At 37.8% G+C, this 21,685-nt stretch overlaps 1 protein-coding gene across 1 annotated transcript in view; it reads left to right on the forward strand.

The window, feature by feature from the left end:
- The window catches only part of LOC139686389 (igLON family member 5-like), a 534,172-nt gene extending 517,042 nt beyond the window's left edge, over window positions 1–17,130 (forward strand). The window contains exon 9 of the mRNA XM_071583582.1: window positions 15,925–17,130. The gene's annotated coding sequence lies outside the window, so the exon portion shown is untranslated. The remainder of the gene's footprint in view (window positions 1–15,924) is intronic.
- Window positions 17,131–21,685: the final 4,555 nt, after the last annotated feature.

A 21,685-nucleotide genomic window follows, 5' to 3' on the forward strand; every position in this document is an offset into this window, starting at 1 on the left:
TTTGAATAGCTGGTGACACATTCTGTTATTTTGCTCCCCTGAAGTATGTTTATCGGTTTCTAAGCTGATTTATCTATTTAATTAACTTTATATATGCAATTGGGAGTAAGTGCGCTCAAGTAAAGTTTAAAAAGGTATAATCGTACTTCCAGGCGTATGATGTAGGCGAAGTGACCACTCATCACTGAACTTGAATGCAGGTATCATTTCATTATGCACTTTAATACATTCATTATTTCATTCTGTCCTTTTCAAGTTGAGATGCCATTCTTTTTAATAAAGGTTATTTCATGAAAATTTTTAGTTCCAATCTAACTAATTTTACAGAGATAAGAGGCTTTAGTTTGTGAAAATTGATGTATAAATTCGTGCATCGGGAGTGTCGATACTACGCGGCATGCTCGTATTATCGATGTACTGCACCCTTCGCGTCGTGCATAGTTGATGTGATGAGCAGTGAGAATATGGTACTCATACTGTTCACTAGTTTAGGAAAAGGAAGCTCATTCATTGGGGAAGAATTAGATATTTTTATATAAGTTGGGACGAAATAAAGAGTAATACGTAGTAATTCATTGGTTATTAAGTTTAGCCTCGCAAGGCGTAAACATAGGAGGTCGTAGATATATAGAAAAATCGGCTTTTTATAGAATTCGTAGAATTAAGGAATTAATTTTTTAATTATTAATTCACCAGCAACTTTTATGCTTCTCCACATTCTGCTCTCTGAAAAATTACCTCACTTATATTGAGGACGCGCTACACAGAATGGCTGGATAAATAAGTTTATTTGGTTGCCCAATTAGAGCAAAGACGATTTAATGCTAGGTTAAACTTATTGCAAAAATTCAGAGTCGCTTACTTCGGTGCCGAGGTCACATAAACTATCCACAATCCAACATACACTAGTTGCTTGGATCATCATCATAAAATTCGAGAAATAGATTTGGAAGTCTATAGTATAAATAAAAGGTTTTGTTCATTTTTATGCCCTGTAATTTTGTACAGCAAACAATTAGTTAATTGGGTGGAATTGCCAGTTGTTTTGAACTAAATTTTCCACCAGCATGTTTTTAAATACTCAAGTTTTTTGAAGGTTTTTTGTAAATGTATTTTTTCCTTCCTCTTTCTTATTCCACCCTGGCCATTCCCCATCCCACCTAGTGCTTGCACTTTCTGCCTAATACCTTTTTGGTGGATCGCGGGGTATTAATGTGGATGTGGAATTGAACGCGTTTTTATCATACGCACTAGCAAATCATTCAGAGTGGTTTATGCACTGAGAATAATGTGAAGCGTTAGAAATATATAGAGCGTATCCAACGTTCAAGGAGAAGGTAGAAAGATCGACTCACGGAATCGTTAGAAGGAAATAGTGGGGGCGGTTTAATCCCTCGCGAACCGGTTTCTTGAATGTGATGGAGGGAGCGGGACGCGCTTGGGGTGTAACAGTGGATGTGATGCTCTCCGGTATATGTGCTTAGTTTTGGCCACGACGTCGACTTCACGAGGACTGACGGGGGGCGGCCAGGGGGGATGGAGTGGCAAGAAGGGGACGCACCTCTATTGCGGCTGGTAGTTTGCGGTGCCCTTGGACATGGGTTTTCGGGGAGGAAAGTGGTGTATAATGCCTGAGAAGGAAATGGGTTGGCGGTCGAAGGAGAGTGTTTATGGGCGAAGAAAACGGAGTGGAAAGGAGGGGTTTAGGGACTGCTATAAGAGACATCCGAGTCAGCCAAACTAGGCAGTGTCACCGAATTGGGCGAAGAGTCAAGACGGGAACATGAGCTGGAGTGCGGCAGGAGAGACACCCAAATGACCTTGTTACAGTATTACAGTTCGATTAATCAACTTCAACTCCATGGCAAGAGAAATTGGGGGATACCTATCCAGCTCTCCTCGACGGGTCTTAACGTTCTCCACGAGTTCTATTGCGGATTCAATCTATCGGAAACAAATACTGCACAAGACCTTTCTGAAAAACATTAGCAATATTACTTAAAAAATAAAAGAAATTCCATCGAATTTGTATTTTGAAAAATGATGCGAAAATAATGGAGAAACTATAGGCCACCATTTAATGCTTTGGAAAAATTGGTCTCATATCAAATGCAATACAATTTAAATGTGTACAAAACGTATCAAGCTTGGAAAAATCAACTAAAACTCTCTTCTTACTCGAATTAATTTTGCCGAGTATCACACTTGAGCAGTGTCATTTGGGTTCCCTTAAGGAAATGAACCTGGTTTCAACTCAAAACGTTAATCGTAAAATGTTACGAGTGTAATCCCAGAAGTAACCGATCCAACAAAGAAAACACAAAAATTAAAAAAAAATGTATTTTTTTAACATAATCTCCTTTCAGCTTTATACATTTTTCCCAGAAATGTTCAATAAGTTCAATACCCTTTTTATAATAAGAACTGTCTTGCTCCTCAAAATAGCCATTAACTGCCGATTTCACTTCTTCACGCTTGTGAAATCTTTGACAACCGAGCCATATTTTCAAGTTTGCGAACAGAAAATAATCCGAGGGGGTTAAATCTGGCAAATAAGGTGCATGAGGTAGCGATTCAAACTTTTATTTATGAATTTTAGCCATTGCATTACAATAACGGATTGTGATCTGATGCATTGTCTTGATGAAACAGCACTTTCTTTTTAGCCAAATGTTGTGGCTTTTGCCTGATTTCTTCGCTCAAACGTCCCAAAAATCCGACGCCATGACCTTGCCTGCAGATGAAACGGTCTTCACCTGCATTGGCGGCGGCTCTCCCTTTAGAATTCATTGTTTTAGTTGCTCTTCTCTCTCTGATGTGAAGTAATGGACCCATGTTTCATCTATAGTTATTAAACGGTGGTAAAATTCTGATTTGTTGCTGTGAAATTTTGCTGAACAATTAATTGAAATATCTTCATGACACTGGTCTTTCTCGAGTGTGAGCAAACGTGGAACCCATCTTGTACAATGCTTTCTCATGTCCAAATTTTCAGTTAATATTCGATATACCGTACTTTTCAAAATGCCTTTTATGTTTGCCAGCTCGCGTACTTTCAGTCGACCATCTTGCCGTGTCACTTAGTGAATTTTCTTCACCGTTTCTGGAATCGTCTCCTCATATGGTCGACCAATGCTCGTCTTGACAGCTCGTATGGCTTCGTTTTAACTCTGCTACCCTATATTTTACTGTTGTAAACGAAAGAGCAGCCTCACCCAGAGAAGAATCGAGCCCAGCTTTTACATTGGTTGGGCTGAGGCCTTTCAAAAAAGTATTGTATCAGATAACGAAGACCAATTTTCTCTATTTTCACAAAATCACTGAAAACGTTCGCTCTTGATGGCTCCCAAACAAATACTAAACAACGTAGCGTCTTGAAACTTGAAACACATGCTAAATTGATTGCGTAATTTCTAATGCAGTGTATTTTTTTTAACAACTATCGCCATTTCTAGGTCATTCCTGCTACTTCTCGGAGCACCCTCGTACTATTCCTGAAAAGATATTTGATGGAGATGCTAATATCATGTATGCATAATATAATGAGGGCGAATTAAATTTTATGAATCCTTGACTGGATCCATGATAAATCAGTTGTAATTCTGTTAGGTTAAACCTTATATTTTTAGGTAATAAAAATGTTCCCTGTGCTACAATGGAAATGTGTTTTACATTCGCATTCACACTATACCCCAAAAGTCTCCGCAAGAGCCAGGAGTGGGGATAGGAGGGTAACTTGAACAACTTTAAGTGCATGCATTCATTTCAAAATATATCATCTTTCTTTGTATCGTTGATTTGAATTTTATTTTAAAATCCCTCACGTTTCATTTCAGTCCTTATTCCTTACCATCTTCAAATGCCTTTGCTCGACAATCGTACATTGCTTTCCCATTCAACGAGATAATTTGGAGTGGTACAAGTCTGCTTCTCCTCGACCGGAACACAAGACTGTTCTCTGTATGTCCTATTCCGCGCTCTGGGCGGCGCAATAAGGCCTCCTCCACCCGACTGCTGTTGCCACTACTTCCAGGCAGGGGCGTGAATGAAGTGGGTCCAGTGGGAAACGAATAAAAGCATTGCGTTCTAGTATGAATTTTAACGGCTCCGGCATCCCATCGCCGAGCTTGGCCCGCCCGACCTGCAGAAAACTTTACTACCCGAGGTTCTCTGTGGCCATTTTTCGGTTCAGGCAATAAAACGAATGGATACAGCCCCGTTGATGTCGGCCGTAGTTTTCAGGGTCTGCGGTGTGCGCCCGAGTAAAGCGGGAAGGCGTCGGAAAATTCTGCTCAGGACCAGTTTCAAGAATGTACATAAAATTATGAGGTCCCAGTGTTTTCAAGAGAATTCATGACTACGAAAATGATTCCCATTTCACTGGTTTTAAAAAAGATCATTATAAGGCAAACCAAATATATATGTTGTGGCTTCTGAGGAGTCCTAAGCAAAAGGGATACGCCAAATGGTAAACCAATTGGCATGACACTTTTGGATACTGTGTTGCCTTCGGTATTAGTTCGACAAATCTGTAAATTTGGTGATTCAATTCTAAAGAGGCAAAGTGATGTCGTATCTTCTTCTTTAAATTAGCTTGCATCAAATTCTTGCACTAGTGGCCATTTCTGAATGTGTCCGTTTTCACGATTTTCTGTTCTTCTCTATAGGTTTTAACTTAGTTTCTTATGAACACTTGAAATTCCTCCTCACATTATCTTGTTTCTAAAACGGAAGTTTCTCGTTAATTCACAGCATCTATTGATTTCGGGTACGTAAAATTACATTTTTCTTTCATTTGCGCATACTAAATTTTAATTCTCATTTTAAAAAGATTTCAAAATCAATTTGTCAATATTTTTACACTGATAAAGGCGATCCATTCGTCTGTCGTATCTTTACGATGAGTTAATCCCCCCATCCCTTAATAATCAATCCGAGGAATGATTTGATAAATGAAGGTAGAGCACACCTCAATCTGAGCCTAACGATGCGATAGGTCACACATTGATAGAGAAGGTAGGAGGCCAGTTGCTTATTCCTTGTACCCCTGCGGTTTTGCAGACAGATTCTGTAACCAGAAAATCGCGCCGCGTGAGCTTCATTTTGAGTTCTCCAATGGCATTCACACGGAACTCCATCACCAGGCCCCCGCTCTGCTACTAAACCACTTGCAATCGCGTCAGAGGATATCAGTTCCATCTGATCATATCTCAATATAACTAAAACTAAAATCAAGGCAATAATTTTAGATTATTTATCAATTTCAAAGTTTATCGCTAAGCTATTTTTCGCTGTCTCAAGTATTTTCCGCGGAACTCTGGCAAATGTATAGTTACCTAAAGTTAAGTTGTATACATGCATGTGTATTGATCATTGAGATTTAATAATCTATAAAGATTATTCTACCAGATTTGGTAGATTATAATCTATTAATTTTTGTGAAGTAAAGTTAACGTTGATGTAATTTCACTCGAACCTGGATATTAATGCAGATATAATCGAATATCACACCGCAAACTGTTGTGCATATTTTCACCATTTTTAGGTAAATCAGACCATAAAGATTAAATAAAGGAGAAAGATTCCAGGACATTCAAATACTCATTCTTTCCCCTATCAATCAGAAATCATAATAGTAAGAAATCGAAGTCACTTTAGAAATATTAAAAACATTGAATTTACCAGTCGGGACAAAAATTAGACATTGCAAGGATATTAGGTGTATTTGTAGGTACATGTGTATGCTAGTTGGTGTTTGCATGTGTGTGGGGTGTAATTGTTCTTGCAAGACTGCATACCATGATTTTTTTGCGGATCGTATAAATTTGTGGCTTTTGCATGCGGTTTTTTATCTTTCTTAATTACGGGTGGCGTCCTAACACCCCCGCCACACGCCCTTGCGGCGGCTAGCGGGGTATTAGGTAGATGTAGATGTAGAAGTGCAAAATTAATCATGCAGTTGAATGGCAAAAGACGCGTCTGTCAAGCATTGTCTGTCAGTTCTCGCACTCGTATTCCCTTCAGCGTGTCCTGCCCCACATCATTATTTCTCCTTGGCAAACCCCAGTTTGTTTTGCTCCTATGTGCGATTCTTAAGAAGCGGTAGAACTCCCTGTATTGGCATGCTTGGATGCAAGATATTCTCGGAATCATTCCAGGAAATTTTTCCGTGACGGGTCGCAAATAATTTCAACTGGCTCTCCCTTTATTTATTTCCCTTAACTCTCTTGTCTCGTATGCCACCCCTGCAGCACTCTCCGCTATCGCATTCTGTTCCATCGTGCGAACATGCTTGTCGCTTTCGCTTCCGATAGCCCGCCTCTTTCGCGCCTCCACCCGGCGTGGCTCCCCTCGTCACGACCTGGGCTGCTCCCACGCCCGCCCGCCCAGACGCCGGCGACTTCTCTCGGGGCAAGAATGGTTGGGGTTGTGGAAACTAGCTAGGGGGAGTGGGAGGGGAGTGGGAGGGGAGGGGAATTGGGTGGAATTACTCGCGAGAGGGGCAATTGTCGTGCAGGGTGAGGCACACGTGCGTTTGTCGATATGGCCCGGCTGTTAGTCACGAAAGAAAAGAAGCACCGGTGGCTTAGGGAGGAGAAGGGCAAAGAGTCCCGAGATCACCCGCCAGGGGCCAAGCGAGCCAACGTCATGATCTAATTAATTCATCGGTAGGGAAAAGACTGGATTTTCTCCTCCTCCGCTTTCCACGCCATTCCAAATCCCTTCGCCCCGACCCTGTCGTCTGCCTCGTACCGAGCCCACGCGTTTTAGGCAAGGAGAGGGAGATAGGTTAAAAGGGAGTGTTTTCGGAGTAAGAGGTGTACTGCTCTTAAGGGAGCGTTGGATCTGAAGGGCTAGCCGGGCGACTGCCTCCTAACAATCCACTCCCTAATCTTGCTTACTCCGCAGCCCTCGTCCACTACCGCCCCTGTCTGCTCCGCACCGCCCCTGACTGCTTCTCGGAACATTCTTTATCAACAGCGTTCTCCCCCTCCTTGTTCCCTCCCCCACCCTCTCCCTCAGTTTCGCTTATCGCACTCCCCCCATCTGTGTCTTCTCTTCCTTTTCGTTACGTCTCCCATTTCTCCCGTGCATTGCCTGCTGACCATCTCCCATCCACTCTTTGGCCAGCTCTCGTGTACGGCAATATATGTTACTGAAATTACATTCAATTTTGGCCCACCTCCATTTTCTTCTTCATATCCCTTGTCGCTTTCATCGTCCAAGGCTATGTCCCGCTTCACCTTCAATTGCTATTTTGAGTGACTAATAAATATTAATTAATCAATGCTAATATTTTTTATTAGATGCAGCATCTCGAATATTGCTAAAAATAATTTTGTATTACGTTTCAATAGGACCTCCTCTTGTTTGCCCTGAATTATTTCTTTTTTCAGCTGTCGAAACTTTTTTTCTTGTCGCCTTGTTGTCTGAACAACCGGCCCATCATCTCTCCCACTTATCAAAATTCTCGCTTTTTACCACAGACAACAGCATCACGCTGCGACTAAATTTTTCTTTCGCCCACTTATTCAACCGTTTTCGAAATTCACCAGGTAAATTCGTCGCAGTTCCCAACAATTTCTTTTTTCAAACTCACGTTTCTTTCTTTAAGTATTTTCTCTTTCCCATTATTTTTCATTTCCTTATCGTCAAAAAATCTGTAAAATATTTTTGATTCTTAATTCTCATGCTTTTACCGGCTTAAAGAATTATAAGACATTGTGCAAGCAAATAAACATCTCATGAAAATTCAAAACGCCATTAAAATAAGAATCTCGAACTAATGGAGTGTATTAAAATTAGGAAATTAGATAATTCTAAATGAAATTCATGTGTTAACTCAGTATTACATTTCGTTGTAAATCATGAACGAATTCCAACATGTGTAGCTGCAAAAACTTAGAGGATGTCATTCCCTCTTCCCAAGTCCAACTCAAAAGATATATTTTAAATATTTTATCACATCTTTGTAGGTACATTCTTAGAGTCATTTGGATTTTATCTTAAAAGTCATCGAAAATTTGAGAGGAAAACTAGCGTTTGGTGGACTGAATCACTGTTAATATATAACTGCTGAGGGGTTCGTGAGTTGAGAGCTCATCTTTTCACAGAATTCACAATTTGAATTCAGACTCAAATCCAAGAGCTTCCCAAATGGAGCTGGAATTGTCTTTGAAGCAAGGGCCTGATGATGGATCACAATGAATGACTCACTTTTTAAGCTTGCTTTTTTATATATCACCTTGAAATCTGGTTTTGTTCCTTATATGCTCCTTCTGGACAGCTCTCGCAGAAATCATTCCTCAAAAGGTTTCTGATTTAATGAAAGATGAAACATTTTCCAAAGTATCTCCGACCTTGGTAGTTGTCTTAAGGGAAGAATAAATACGACACTTATCTTTTATTGAACTTTAATGTGTACAACTTGCAAACACCAGCAAATGAGGACACGAAAATAGCCGATTCATCAGGTTCCATTCGAAAGAAAATAAATTCGTTTTCTCTGACTGTATTTTTTTGCTCTCCTGCCTCTGGTGCTATATCATAAGAAGTCTCTGCAAGTTTTTGTGTTGGAACGCCTGAGTTGAATCCAGTTTCATCTTTTTGATTTGGTTCTCATCATGATCAAAAAAACTTTTATCATGACCTTCTTGAGAATGAGTATTCTGCCAATATTGCTTTAACTCTTTTGCATTCACAGAATCATTTGACAAAACGTTAGTAAAAATAAGACATTGCTGTCTTTATTCCACATTGAAGGACATTGATCCATATTCATTATATTTTAAGCACCATACATCTTTTTTCGACACTCATGATGTGCTCCCAATTCAGTTTTAAAAACGATAATTATTCTAGGAATTCATTATAATTAAAATAATTTTAAATCATAACAAGAGAATAGTGAATAAATAGATTTTAATTCATACATTTTTAGAAATAAACCAATAGTTTTTATTTAATTGAAAAGCCTTTTTGTATTTCATTGTATTCAGTTCATGCCTTGCAAGTATAAGTAATGCTATCTGCAGGGGATTCGTTTTTTAGTTTATACACTTACTATAACTGGAATGTAGGTCCGCTTTCTGTTATTTAACCAATATTTTAATCCTATAAATTCAAGCGATGCCTCCCTTCAAGAATCAGTAGTAGACCGATGGATTCAATACATTTTATTGAATGCCAGTCAATAAATTAAAATAAACAACTATTTGCATAAATTACCGAGCATCAAATTATGAATTTCTGAATTATGGGCCCAATATCCTCGAAACAACCTAATACCTTCCTGGATGTGAAATTCCCCGCTAGTCGGGAAGCCCTGTATTTCAAATTATTAAGAATAGTCAGCGGAGAACGAGAGCTTTGAAAGCATTTTAAAACCTTTCTTCACTCTTAATGCACTCAATACTTTCTTTTCTTCTTGTAGGCTGTTATCATCTGGATCCATATAACCCTTCACAAAATGATACGTTTGCGTGTGACAGTGGATGATCTGGCAAGGGTGAAATATAAAAGGGTATTGGTTTACACATTCATTTTAATTTCTTTTAGTTCATGCCTAAAAAATAGTCCTTCATAAAAATAAATTCATGCTCAGATACACTCTGCATTTATTAGTATGCATAACTTAATCATTCAATTTTATTCTTTACATTATTATTTCGGGGCGCGCGTGTTAATGGTTTTTTATAATTGCGTATCTGGCGATGGAAGTACAAGTGGTTGAATCTGTCTGTGACGGCGTCAGCACTTATTTTATCCCGGAGGTCGAATCTATGGATATAATCCGGCAACATAAAAAACCCCCTCTGTGTTGCGAAAAACTATTGAGTTCTCTGCCCTTGTATGAGTTTTGCTTCCTCTCTTTGAGAATTGAAAGAACCCATCCTAATTTTGCCAGCATAACTGCGACACTTATTTGCCTCTTGCAGTGATGTTTAACGAAACATAGAGGTTTTTTTAACCGTATCCAATTAACTTTCCCATCCATGGATCATAGATACCTTCCACATACTACATTGTGGATTTACGAAAGGTAAATAGCACATATGCCTTTTTCATAATATTTGCTACATATTTACTTATATTAAAAAATTTAGCGATCTGTGCATTTTTTATATTTGACATATTCTTCTGATGGGTCTAATCCGTTTAAACTTTGGTGTTAGTGTATCACCCAAATATTTGACCTACCCTGGGTTGGCAAATTCAGACCAATCACTTTTTTAAATTGTCTTGTTTATCTTTTCTTTAATTCCAAAACTTAAAATGTAAAACTTTGCGCTTTCTGATACTCAATCATAACTTCCATTATTTACATCTCTGTGATATCTGATCTAAATTGTTGGAGAGAGGATCTTCCAATCTCCTTATATCTTTGTAAATCACTGCCTTATCTGGAAATAATATATGTAAAGATTGCTGCGAACGTGGGAGTATAGATCGTTATTGTGTATTAAAAATAGTATGGGTCCCATAACACTTCCCTGCGGCACTACTGACGTTACGTCTGCCTGTAATGAACATAAACAATCTCAACTACTTTGTGTTTACCGTGAAATAAGCATTCCTTAATCTAGTTGGTCATTATGCCATGAATACCATAATATCTTAGCTTGTGTATCGATTTTTCGTCAGATCTAAGATCCAGTGGTGTTCATCATCATCCGGATTTACTGTATTTGTTCTTATTAAAACAGAGTATGCTCCCACTATCAGGAAAGGCCATTTATTGCTGTCAATGATGTGTTCTAAAATTTTTCTGGTTAACAATGTTAAGGTAAGTCTGTAAGTATTTACTGGGATCTTCTCTATCGTCACCTTTGCAGAGCGGGTTATTTAAGTTAGTTTCCAGTCGAGAGGCAACATTTTTCAGATTTACTAATAGGAAATGGTTTTTTAATAAGTTGATGTTTATTGCATTTTCCTCCAGTATTTAAGCGGCTATTATAAACGGACCTAAGATTTTCTTTGTTTTTATAATGCTGGGTAGTTTTTCTGTTCCTAATAATATTGGATAAAAATATGCCACTCTATAGGTCGGTGGGGTTTCGGGGACCTCGTTTTACGCACTTATATTTTTGATTCAGACGTTCTGAAGGTAGTTATATCAAATATTGACATTTTTTACGCTGCCTGTAATATTTCTTCATTATCTGTCGCAAAAAAGTAGAGTTGGATGTTTCCGCTATTGTATTACCAAAGTGATTATCTGGTATCCTCTACATGTTGGGTAAATATTTTGTGTAAGTATGAAAGGAAGTGCGCATTTTCTTTTTCGTTTTTCCTGAACGTTTTACGAGTCCGCCTTCTGATATCTTCATTTGATTTTCGCCATTACTTTTTAAAATTTGAGTGTATTTTTCTTTGCCTACTTATCCCGTGATGACTTCCCTGTACCACAATATAGGTCCATGATACCACGTTGTTATTCGAAAAAAATAAAACTTCCCTATCCTGTTGCGTATAGCATATATGGATATGTTCTAGCGTGTTATTCGTTAGCACTGTGAGACCTGAATGCTTGAGGCTCCAGTTTTTTGCTCCCGAAGTCCAAAAAAGTTTCTTTTATTGAATACATATATACTTTATGGTTTTTCTTAATTACTTGAGCGGAATTAGTCCACTTTTACATCTGTGTAGCTTTGCATTCACTGTTCCTCAGTAACATATATGCCTACGGTTTTAATTGTCTCTTGAATATAAGACGCAAATATATTCATTATGCTGTTATATTGAGGGAGAGTTTGAAATAATTTGTTCTAACGAGAGTTGGGTGAATATTTTTGAAAGGTTTTGACATGTATCACGTTTTTTATTGGTTTTCCTGCGCAGTTGTTGCCCCAATACTTATCAGAAGACTAAAGTCGCCAGCGTTAGCCAATTTAATTTTGGTGAAGAGTTGGTATATTTGATCGAATTTTGATGAAATATCAACATCTATGTCAGAGTCAGGTGGTCCCTGTGATGTGCATATGAATAAGCTTATATGGATGTAAACCATTACGCACCACCAGTCAATTTTGATATCGTTTCAGTTTCGTTCGAAACGAGGATTTAGTTGTTAGTTAATATACAATAGCCATGATGATGCCTATCTCGATGCAATCAAAGCTTTGTTCCTAATTGGATCTTTTATTTTTATGACTTGGAATAACAATGTGATAATGTTAATTCTCTCAAAGCTTCATTAATGTAGGCAGTGTGAATGAAATTCCACATTGCTTTTGCCAAATTTCTTTTGTTCTTTTATTTTTCCTGTGAGAAATTTTCCATGATATTTATTTTTCCTGAAGAAATCCTTCACTCTCAAGTCCCAACTACGATAAACTGACGTCGGGTAACCTGCGCGCTACCTTCATTGGTACTCTCTCCGTATAATGAACTCCCGAGCACTGGACATGCTCCCTGTCAGACGAAAGGATCAGGCATTGGGTAATAAAATCCAATCGTATATCGTGGCTAAAAAGTCAAGAACTACTATTTAACTCCGCAGCGAGGCTCAAAATCATGCTCCCACATTCAAACCGCGGGACAATGCTACAAATGCTGGAGTTTGATCTGACGTTTAACCGCTCTCCGACCCGGGAGGAATTTATCATAGCCTTAGCCGTATCAGAAATTGTGTTGTAAATATATTTGTGCGTTTGATTGAGGAAGGTTTTTGTTTTTATTTATATTGATTTTACCTAAGAATATGGTGGAGAGAATTTAAATTTAGCCTCTGAGAGGCATTGCATTTTAAACCGGAATATACTTGGGCTAAATTTAGAATGAATAACCTTCACATGATATCTTTTGCATAAGAGTCCTCTACTATTTGTCGAAACCAAAGAGGCAAATAGCCAGAAGGTGAAATGGCTTTATTTAAACAAAGTGCTTCAAGCTAAAGGTATTAGGATTGAATAAAAAAGGAAAATGTTTACAACTGAAGCTAAGATTATACGGCAAAATCAAAATTCACAGGAGTACTCTGTTAAGCATGAAGTATTCATACTGCATTGCTACATGTAGAGATTCACTCAAATTAACCAGAGCAAGGGAACAAGCTTTTGAAGACCAACGTGCTGGCATAAATTGAAACTTGTGCGCTCCCGTGGAGTTAATTTGACTCCGCAAAATTCCCCTTGGATTCGACGCTAAGACAAATTTTCGTAGATATGTCTCGTGGATTGATACAACTTACCCCGAAACTTATGCGTAACTCAAAGTTCACAACTCCTACCTTTGAGTTAAATGATTGCGGTATAATTTTTAGATTCATATTTTCTTGTTCCAACAATGCTGTGAACTCATAAAGATATTATGAAACCAATTCTGTAATTGGCTATATTTAGCATCTAAACCATTCTCCTTCACAACCAAAAGTTGAATTCTTTGACTTGAAGAGGTCGTTTGGCAAATATGGGATGAGGTTTCGATGAAGGGATTACATTACGTATGCATAGCTCAGCGTCTCAGTCTTCCTTCTACCATTGGCAATCAGAACGCTCAGTATCCATATCTCCTGCTTACGTTTTATTTCTTCCAACAGTTCTCTCTCTTCTTTCACCATGCCTATCCTTTCCGTGTTTGTTTTACTTCCTGTCCATTTTACCGTTTTTATCCTCCTCCACACTCACATTTCAAGAGATTCTCATGCACGCCTATCTTCTTGCTTCAACAACCATATTCTGGCGTCATGCAACGCCACGCTCTGTATTAAAGTTTTGGGCTGTCTTTTTTTTAACATCCCCACTCAACGGTCATGTCATAAATTCCCTAGTCCTTATGGAACATGTGCAAATCGCCATTTTTCTTCTTATTTCCATTCTACGTGGACCTTCTTGGTCTGAAACACTTACGAGAAAGGAAAACTTTTACGCCTTCTCCAGTTTATGAACTTTACTGTTAAATATTAACTCAGGCACACTATTCCTATTTTAGGATTTATTTAGTTTTACTCACTCTCAAAAACCGCATAATCTTTGCTTTGTCTGTCGCACTGTCTTTTGTATTCTCTTAGTAATGCTTGAAACTACTGAGCTGATGGGCACACTTGCAAAAGCTTAATCATTCGCAATCTTCACTGATTTTATTAATTATTAACCGACCTGTATTCATTTCCTTCCCATGTATCTTTAATCCTGTCATTCACATATACGTTGAAAGATGCCGGTAGTAATGGGCCCTCATCTTTCTCCTATTTAAAGCGGTAGAGCCCTTCTTGACCTTAAAATCACCTTAGCCGTCTGTTTCATATTCAGTGCGCAAATAAGTATCCTATCCTTCAATGTACTCTTATTTTCTACAATAGATTCATTGATAATACTAAGTTTATTATATCGAATGCTTTTCGATATCGACGAAGAAAAAAATGTAGACCATTGCTGATTTTATTTTATCTTTCTCTCTATTAGTGAGTTCAATTCTATGACATCACGATTGCCTATCCCCTTTTTGAATGCAAAGAAATCTTCCACTAAGCGAGAATAAACATTCTGATCAGTGCAACTGCCTTGGTGATATCTTCCTTTTATCACGGATCAGAAAATGTATACAAATTTATTTTTAAAATCCCAATTCTTCTTTCTCGTTATCTTTCACATATTTCATATGAGAATCCTCTGCACGGTTCTAAGACATCGATCGACATCATCCATGAAAATGATACATTTAGTACTTCATTTACCATTAAAAACCAACAAACGATGAACGATACCTCCATTTTCGTAGTTGTCATTAATCACATCCTAAAGGCTATACACTTGGGAGGCAAGAAGTGCTGAAGATGGGACGTGCTGTACATTTTGGTGTATTGCATGGTGTCAGTATAAGTGTTTGGATGATAGAAGATTAAGACAAGATATTTTAATTCTGAAGGGACTCGGAGTAACCACGGTGGAAGAGGGCGTCATGTAAGTTGGCGGAGAATTTGTGGAGGGAGTTTGGATTATTACAAATACGGTGACCGCAGGTGGAGAGTGAATATTGAAGATAGTGTTTAGAGTGCGATGGGTAGCAGCACACCACAAAAGGTGTTGTTGCCTATTATTGAGTTTTATTTGGACATAGGGGGGGAATATTTTTGCTTTTTTTGAGTGTTATTGAAATCGAGTAAAGTGATTTCCGAGGTAGAGTTGATGGACGTGGAGGAGGGGGAAGAGGAAGCATGTCGTGCGGAAATAAATGTTTCTCAGGAATAGGTGCTATAAAGACCAAGGGTGATTATGCCATCTACGTATGCATGCGGCCCATAGGAGAGGTTGCAGGGGTTGACCGGAAAGGAAGTTACCTTCAAGGTGGTCAAGGTGGAGGTTTGTGTATGAGGGACTGAATCTACTTCCCATCGTACAGCCTTTGGCCTGCAGGTAATGTTTATGATGGAAGGAGGAGTTATGGGTAAGGATAAGGCGAGAGGTATTCAGGAGAACCTCAGTGCTGGGAATATGTGGTGTGGGGCGTTCGGTTAGATATGGGCGGAGAGATGAGAGACCTTCAGAGTGAGGGATTGAGGTGTAAAAGGACGCGACGTCTATTGCGACCGTGATGATTTGGGTGTCCTGAGGGTAAGAGATCGAGTGGAGATGGTTGAGGAACAGGTATGTGGCTTTATCAGCCCATTGAACGTTTTCAGAAAAACTTCTCAACGGACTAAAAGGAATTTTATTGTAATAGATTTGAAAGTTTGAAAGTTTTGAAATAGATTCTTTTTGTCTGTAGTGGATAAAAAATTAATGATATTTTGGTGTTTTTATTATCATTTCTTCACTCCCAGCATATATTAATTCCAATCATTGCACGAAACTATCCTCTTCATCCGTGACACAGAATTGGTGATGTTGAATCACTTATTTGTCATCCTGGAAGATAGACCGAGTTCTCAAATGTCACATGGTATGATTCTATGTCTAATGGGCATATTCCTCTCTTTTTCAGTGATATCCATCTTCTTAGACCGGAAAATGAACCATAATCCCTTCTACGCCGCGAGTTGTGCCGAAGGCAATGCTTTGTGGTACGCCTGGTCATTTGTTGGGAGGAAGATGAAGACTTGAGTGGTGCGTGTTTTTGTGTGTGCGTGAGTTAATTCGCAACAAGGGAGAAAAAAACATGAGGAAGCTTGCCGTCGGGTCTCGTGTGCATCCTCCCTCGCTCGCTGATGATATTCTAACAAAAAATGTGATCAATGGCGCAGAGGAAAAAAATGACTCAGAGAAGAGCGGAAGGATTCAAGTCACTAGTGATATCCTGCGATGTAATATTTGGTAAGGAGCACAGATGTGTAACTTTCATTGAATGTCAAAATATCTAAGGTACATGGAAAATGCTTCACGATATGAGTGCACCAATTTTATGAAGTGACTAAAATATTTTACATTTATGTGATAATGATCAATCATTTTGAGTGTTATATATGTGTATGCGTGCGTGAGTTCTGTGCGCGTGAGGATCTCTAATCTGCAAATTGTAAAAATATGGAAGTCACTATAAAAAAAAAAGACAGGAAGTCTCTCCGGAAGACTAGCTTTGCTGCGTTCGTTGAAAAATATTTTTCCTTACCACACTTTGTTTGGAACTAATGGGGCTAGTTTAAAATTGATTAAGTAGATATTTTGTCATTTTTTCGATGATTATTTTAGTAATCGACTTGAGATTAATTTTTAGCGTTTCAGTCTTCATAGCCTACTTGGCATGAATTCAAAGGTAAAGATGTGTATTAAAATATGTGGAATATTGCCTTTACACTGGTATAAACTTATTCTGATTTTTATAATAGAGAAAACTGCTAGCAGGATACTTCAATTTTTGGGTGCTTTCTTCTCGAAAGATGTGGGGTATTTTTCAAATTTGTGGTTCTCAAGTTGAGTGACGCAACCGTCCCCGGTAGTCACCTTTGGCGGTGCCCGCTGATTTTTAAAAACTGGAAATTGATGAAGAATGAGATTTGGATGGAAAATTGAGTATTCCTCAGTGGAGCTATCAACGCTTTTTGAGAATCGGAATATAATTGAAGGATTTGGGGGATGACGGTGGGCATTCGTTCAACCAGGGAATATTTCTAAATAATTTTCACACATGAAGTGTGATAAACCATTAATGTCAAGATATAATCAATGCATATTGTAATGTAGTGTGTGTTAAAACAACATTCCTGTTGAAAACAATTTTCATGTATAAAATATCAAAGCAAATACTGATGGAAATTTTATTTCTTAGGTATTAAATCAATCAGTGGTCAGCGGATTTTAAATATTGAGATAATTTTCATTTACTTCTTTATTTTTTCATGGCATTATATTTTGATTCAAAAATTTATTTCGGAATTATTATTTATATTTGTATAATTTTGAAGCTCCTATATAATTTTATATTTTTATTTACTTCCGGCCGGCGTTACCGGCTAATTGTTTCAATTTTTTTATTTTATCCTATTGCATATGCTTGTTTTTTCATTACATATTACCTCTCCCTCTCAATGCAGAAATCTTGCATCCAAGCCGAGTGCGGGCGCATACATGTGGAATATACCATGGATATATGTGGATTCGGAAGAGAATATCAAGATATTTTCAGGTAAGTGGAAGTTACCTTATTAGCATAATTCAATAAATACTAAATGAACCATTCTATAATATTACGGCGGTTGCATTCAACCCATAAACGGAAATTTTATCTGCGGCTCATTGAAATCGCTCAGGTGGATTATTCTGATCAATTGTGCCCAACATCGAGATCACTTGCAATTTAAGAGGTGCCCTGTTACCCGAAAAATTCATCACTTCTTCATAGCTCCCTGCTCTTCCAAAACTTGCTTTTCGCATTCAACATTAGGCTAGCTCAGTAGCTAATCTACTTAGTGACCTTCTTAATATTCATTACTTATCTCCAGAATAGCAGTCAAATTCCTTCCTTTTCTTACCAATAAAGTTTACAGTGTGTTTTTTCAATTTAGCTATTCTCTGAGGAATTTTAATTGCCATTCAGTCTAACCAGCGTATGAGTAGTTTCAGGCGTAACTTAGTGGAAGTGATGTGTATTCAAAACAAACACAGACGAGGGAAGAGAGAACTGTCATTTTAGCATTGCGATTGTCGCCTTATTTCGGAGGCCATTTATTTTTATTTTCATTTAAATATCGTATCGTTCGAATTTGCCATTAATGCCTTCGCTGCAATGGCAAGTTTTGCTCCGGTTTGAGAAACGTCCTCTTACACCATGGCTTCAATATTTTGATCGCGAATGAATGTTTCTCTCATTTCTTTCCAGACGAAGTACTTTCTAATAATCTTTCGTTCTTTCTGAGAGCGTCTTCTTCTCCAACTCGAATGGCGACGTCTTCTGATCATCATCGTTAATAATTTTCTCGATTTTTTTCCACACGATACTACATTGCTTCTATTCGTGTAGTAATTATTTTTTTTCTTTTCTTTTGATATTTTAAAAATCTTGTTGCTTTGAAACTACAATAATTAACTTTAATATAATTAATCCATCTTACATGCGTATACAACTACACAATGCCTCCCAAGCCATCGCCTGGGCGTGTGGCGGAAAGTCTTAGGGCATCAGCCATTCTGATGTACCTTTTTTGGAGGACATTTACAGGTTTAGGATCTCCTTGGATCTTTATATTGCTCCGTTCTAACTTGAGTGAGGCAAAGTCATGAAATGTATCCATTTTACCTGACCGAATCCCAAAATCCACTAATCATACAAACATATCCTGGCTATCACCTCATATCCCTTTCTACTGTTACTAGTCTCTCCTACTACCACTGTTTATCATAATAGCAATTATAGTTTTACTACTACTTATTATCATAATATTTTACGAATATACACGTATTGAAAGACTTTTCTAAAAATTTTCTAAACAAATAAAAATGTACACTAGTTGTCAGGAATATTTTATTTTCACGCAAAAAATATGAAGCATTAAAACTTAAAAACCCTTGTTCGCAAAATTATTTTAAAGCGAAATTTTTTGTTAGCAAAGAAAAACATGAATATTTCATTAGTTGAACGTTTTCAAATTACAACATATAGGTACTGATCTCCATCAGCAAAAATGAAGCAAACTGGCTTTGCATGCCTTGTCTCTTTGAATTTCAATTCGCCGTCAGGGCATGAACATGACGAATGGCGAATTGTATTTGGACACTTACGATAAGAGGAAAAATTAGGTCGCTTGAGAATAGCAGAGCGAAGCAAATTGGTAAGAGGGAATAAGATTATCTTCACGTTGTTCCTCAAAAACCTGAAGGGGAACACAAAATTGTGTCATAAAAATTAAAACGGTAAATAATGGCGAATGGTAAGTTATAGTTTATATATTTCGATTTTACATCACACATACAAACGTCATAAGAGTATATTTAGAGGAACGTCAGGTAATCTTTCGTGCAATCATTTTATTCCCTGTCGTAGCTTTAATTCTATAATTTTAAATATATTTCTTGTACAGTTGTGATATGTGTCAAAATTTCTATCGTTTATCACTAGTTTAGATATTCTTATACCTGAAGTTATCACTACAATGGCTATACAAATGCTGTCATTATAAATTATTCACTGCCATTAATGGAGTAGGAACGGGTGCTATGATTTTACAAGCAAGTTATAGCACCAAGACGTTACTTTTACATTAAGATACCCTCAGTGGTATTTTTCTCATTTGCATCAGGATACAATGTTTACTTTTCCATTCTTTTAAACTTCACCGTTGTCAAGAATTTGCCGATATCATTTTAATGGAACCGGATAATGTATCATGGAAATGGCTGAATGCATTTTGTATTCCTAAAAGAAGCATTCAACACTGCAGAAAACACAGGCATTCGCAAACATAACTACTTGATTCTCCAAGCGTGAGATATAAATCGTTCGATACCCCATTTTCACGACTTCCCCCAGCATTTGGTAACGCTTTCGTTCGGACTAGCCGGAATTTACGGTCTAAATGCCCCCTGGTAGTAAAAGATATAGGCAGCTATAGTCGCAGATCGTGTAAGTGGAGGCTTTTGCGCTCTCAAACAGAAATCATTCCTTTGATGCATTGGGAATAGCTCTCTCCGCGGCTTTAAAACAATGGCAGAGGACGAGGTATGTTAGGGAGGGCTAATGCCGACTATTAGACGTGAGTGCCCTTGGAGGTTATCATGACGGGTTTATAGAACGCTAAGAAAAGCTAAGCAAGAGCAAACAAAAGCCACGCTTTTATAGTTCACCCTTTGTCAATGCGAAGTAAAATTCAGGTTGGCTCGGTTTTCGAGAGAGAATTCGCTATTCCTCATTTGAGGGAGGTGTAAATTAAAACTGAGCACACATATCAATTCCCTACTTTTTTACTTTTGGAAAAGGATGTAGATCTTCGAAGGTCGGAAATCATTTTGTATGTTAATAAACTGTGAGGCATTTTGAAAGTGGTGTCGTCGAACGTCGGCCATTTATGTAGACTGATCTCATTCTTGATACGGAAATTTCTAAAAAATCCACATCCTTGAAAGTTTTAGTCTTTTATCTTTTTTTCCTTTGCATTAAAGAATATTTTTAAATTGCCTTGTACGAAATATTGCGGCACAAATCGGATATTTAGGTATTTTTTGCTCCAAACCAGGGACACTTGGGAATTAGGACACACTTTTCCTTGGTAACTTGTCACATAAGTCCTTAAGCCCTTAATATTTCAGCTGAAATGCTCTCAAATTTTTGTGTGGAAATTCATATTTAATATCACTATCATACTCGTTCCTTGATTCAGTCTCTTATCCTCGGGGCTCTTTATAGAAATACATGTATCCTTGAAGGTTTCGTTTCTAAAATTTCACGAAAAGACAAAACATTTGTCATATTGAATTTTATTAGTTCGTAAAGAGTGCTAAATAATTATTTACTTTTTCAAGTTAATCCGAAAACAGAACTTTGACTTTTACATCGGACTTTTTAAAAATTATACTACCCGCTTAGGTGGGTTTCCACTGGCTACGGCTAGAGGAGAGTAATGAACAGGTTTAGGTGGAAGAAGGGACCAATTTCGCCTAAAAAACGATAGACGTAAACAAATATAATAAAATAAAAATAAAATTTTTCATCCTGATTTCTGGTTAGATGATTCATATGCATTAAAAGATAAAAGATTTTAGTCAGGACTTAAAGTACTTATTATTTTCATGAATTCCTACGTGGTAATCATGAATGACCATTGAATACCACATAGGAATCACCATACCAATCGCCATTCAGGAATACTAAATAAGATTACCGAGTTCAGCTTTCCAGAAATTTTACTAATTTCAAAAGTGTCACCGTTTAACGCATCAAAATAAAATATCCAAGAGCACGTGCTTGTATGAAGCGAATTTTCCGGGTGCCTGCGCGAACGGACAATGTGCGATACTCTGTGTGGCTAAGGGATGAAGCCGACCAAATATTTCGAGAAGAAGAGAAAAAGAAACAATTTCTGAATGGCACGGCTCCCGTTTCAGCAGAGACCTGCCGACGCCGATGCACATTAATGAAGGGACATTAATCAGTATTCATTTTTATCGGATTGAAAAAAATTATCATTTCCCCCACGTGGAGGCCAAAATGGCTCTCTTTTATTTTTTGTCGCTCCTTCGGAAACGAGTCCGCGATTTTTAATTGACACGGCTGAATTGACGCGGAAGAAACGTTGGGAGGAACACTCGACATTTTA

This window comes from Hetaerina americana, unplaced genomic scaffold (assembly GCF_022747635.1).
Source record: "Hetaerina americana unplaced genomic scaffold, ioHetAmer1.1.p SCAF_14, whole genome shotgun sequence".
Taxonomy (NCBI): Eukaryota; Metazoa; Arthropoda; class Insecta; order Odonata; family Calopterygidae; genus Hetaerina; species Hetaerina americana.